Source organism: Carassius gibelio, chromosome B3, assembly GCF_023724105.1.
Source record: "Carassius gibelio isolate Cgi1373 ecotype wild population from Czech Republic chromosome B3, carGib1.2-hapl.c, whole genome shotgun sequence".
Lineage (NCBI taxonomy): Eukaryota > Metazoa > Chordata > Actinopteri > Cypriniformes > Cyprinidae > Carassius > Carassius gibelio.
In genome coordinates, this window is record NC_068398.1 from 33,054,954 (window position 1) to 33,058,710 (window position 3,757).

Genomic DNA, 3,757 nt, shown 5'->3' on the forward strand with positions numbered 1-3,757 from the left:
ATAATATGGGGAGTGCAGGAGATTATGGGCTGCTATTTAAGTGGGGGTATATCTCTTCCTGACAGTTATAGTCCAAATGGTACAAATTGCACCTTGTCTGCCGCCAGTGTGCAGCTCAGGAATGAGCACATGGTTACTACACAGATGGGACATGCCAGATCTGCCCTGCTTCTGAGCATGAGGACGGTTTAGGTGGGTCTTTACAGATCTGTGTGAAATACCGAAATGCTCTTAAAAGTCAAGACTCTTGAATGGTTCCTTACAGCACCTTAAGTTCAGCAAACAGTCTTGTCAAGAAACTCTTTTGGCTGTACATATAGAAATGTTGAGTTGCTCAATGGTTCTTTAGAGATGGAAATGTTCTTGGTGTTACATTTTTAGGTTCTTCAGATCAGTCTATGGAGCATAGATGGTTAAATTCACTGAGCACATAAGTTCATCCAACTTACAAATGAAAAAGTCTTTTGACCAGTGACAAAATCTGTTCTGATTTGCAATGTACTCATACGACGTCTTACTAGGGAACTCAGTCGTTTTCGGTCAGGGACATCACACCTACTGGCTAAAATCTGTCTTTTGTCAGAAATTTGTCACACCAACTAATCGAGAATGTAAAAACAAGTTAATTCTCTGACTTTACTCTCCAATTTCAAAACTTTAGTATAGGAACCAATTTCTACTATTAACTAGCTGCTTATTAGCATGCCTTTAATCAACATATTGGCTGTTTATTAGCACTTATAAAGCACATATTAATACATGACCATATTCTACATGCCTAATCTTACCCAGTACCTAAACTTAACTACCTTACTAACTATTAATAAGCAGCACATTATGAGTTAATTGAGGCAAAATTCATAGTTAATGGTTTGTAATTAGCGAGAAGCTAGGCCCTATTAAGTCTGTATTTTTCCAATTGCTTTTTTTTTCTTTTGTATTGATTATGTGGTTTAATTGAGGTTTTTAATAAAAGGACTGTCTAATCGAATGGATTTGTAGAATTTCAATCAGCATTTGTTGACATTGACAGACTGTAGGCATGCTATATGAGTCTAGTCTTATAACGAAATAGAGAATAACAGAGTGCACTATAATTCACACTAGACTTTTCACACTAGAATGTTTTTTGAAAATTGCAACAGTCATAATATGACATAATACTCTATTGGTGTCTTTTTGTATAAAAAAATATACCATTCAACATGTAACACATCTAAAATGTAAAAATAAAAAATATATAACGTGATTTGAATTCACAGGTCAGAGTTCACCAAAAATGAACACTGCAACATAGCATAATTCACCTGAGACTGCATTTTTGGTCTCCCATGTTCTCCTGCATATGAATGGAAGTCAATGGAATGAAAAGTGTAGTGTGGCCTCCACTTAAGTTTACAGACATTTTCTTCAACCTTAACACAAAACACAACACAAGCAATGCATAATTAAACATACAGGTAAAACTGTATGGAAAATTCCTTATTAACTCAGTAAGGCCCTATTTTTATGGACTTTTCTTAGTGTTATGCTAACTTGCTAACATTACATGCAAACAGACCTTACAGTCAAGATGGATTGTAAACATGTGGGGTACGTGACTAAAGTCTTGATGTCTTTAGACATTGTTTTACATTGTTTTTACCCAAATGTTTAAGTACTTACACCTATCTATCTGAAACAGAAACGAAAGAAAAAAGCTGGCCCACCACCATCAGCGCACCTCACGACCCTGCAAGTCAGCCAAAACAAACAACAGCAGCCATGGAAAACAAGCATGTGTTTCTAGAGAAGTACAGCACACAAGTCACTTCAGCGAGCCCATCACTCAAGAAAGCCCAGCCAAGAAAACATTGCTTTTGCTCTTCCACTAACATGAAACAAATGTAGGTTTTCTTGACATAATGGCACTCTTAAAGAAACAGTTTATCCAAAAATGATATGTCTGTCACTGACAGCTAAAATGAGGGTTGTTTTGGGAGAAGGTTATAAAAGACGAGATGAGAAGGAGAATACTAGAAAGAGCCTTTCAGAGTCTCAGAACTGCAGTCAACCAAACATTTAATTGTGTTTAAAAAAAGAAAGAAAAAATAAACCTACATCTAGACTTTATCACTTGACTTTTTAAAAATCAACGCACGTGGAGTGCATCAAATCTAGTGAACACAGCTAGAAATCACGTGCTACACATCATACATTTAAAATTGGAGCTTTTTTCAGGTTTACCATTTTTGATGCACTCAATGCATGTCGATCATTGAGAAACCGAAAATGTCGATCACCTTCTTTGTGTTTTACATTATCAGCTTTGCATGATAACTGGTAAAGAGGACTCTTTTATTAGCTAACAAGATATCTGTAAAAAAGCTATTTCAAATGTGTATGTCTAATGGGTTTAAACCCTATCCTGTGGAGAGTTATTATAACATCCATCTAGCTGATGTTAGGTGTGCATTTGATTTCTATGAGAAGCCTGAACAGTTCCCAGAAGTGTTCATTAGATATGGCAATATAGTTATCCCAATCAGAACATCCAGCCATTAATGTTTCCATCTAACATTAGACTGCACCTCTCTCCCCTGCGGTTTTCCAGGGTATTCCTCTCTTCTCTGTATGGAGTCCTTCGAAGGTTATAAGGCTTTAATGACAGGAGTGGCCAGTCATTAGCTGGGGATGGAGGAGGCCGTGAAGAGCTTTATTTCCACTGATGGAGCAGATGTTGGTGTTGGCTCACGATTGAAGACCAGCAGCTCCTGTGCCAGCTTCACACCAGGCCCGAGCCATCCAACAGCTACCTAAACAGCCCGCTCTGGCAAGGATCGAAGAAAAGTACCGAAGCTGTGTGGACAGTCGGTCTGAGACATCCTTTCAGAGCTGTGAGAATCCAGGTTCACATACCGGCCTGTACCATGAATCTTTCTGCCAGAGCTAAACTTTTAAATGTGCTCTGCGTATGGAGAATAAATTGTATGAAATCTATTTTCTAACCAGTGTCTATATGTGACGTGTTACTCAATGGGAGGACTGGAAAAGTATCAGGGATTTGTGACATCAGCAAAAACTGAAAGGTGTTGTCTTTGAAATAACATGCATTGATGCAGCATTCACTGTAAGAGAACTAATGTTTATTAAGAAAGTAAATCACAGATAGAATCACATGTTGATTTCATGTTGACTGTGAGGATTTTACTGGCCTTGATAAATATGCATGCGGGCCTTATAAACTGCTATAGTCGTGTATTCTGGCTGCAGTCTCTCATTTCAGGAGCGGGACAAGGACCAAAAGGCCTTGAGTGTAACCCAGATTTTAATGGTGGATGGTAAAAATAAAACAACCTATGTGCACCAGACACCAGAATAAGGACAGCTGATTTAACTCTCTCCTTCCTCGCTTCGCTACACACTTTACCACAACACACAAGCATCAACGTGGAGTTAATATATTAATCATAAATGCTTTTTTGTCATTTGTATAATGTTACAAATAAAGTAGCCGTTTTGATCTGAAATGCCAGAATTTCACTTTCACAATGAATTTTAAGAATGCTGCTGCCATCTGCTGGTCATCTATTGTGATGCTTTTAGAAGGGCATGGAAGTAAATCAGATAAAACACTTGATTTAATACCATTTAAGTTTTAGCTAATATAGAATTTAACCTAGAAGAAATCTCTAACTTAACGTCATTATTTTTCTTTGCACACAAAAGAAGATGAACAAATGTTTTAAATGTTTGGAACGACATGAGGGTGAATAAT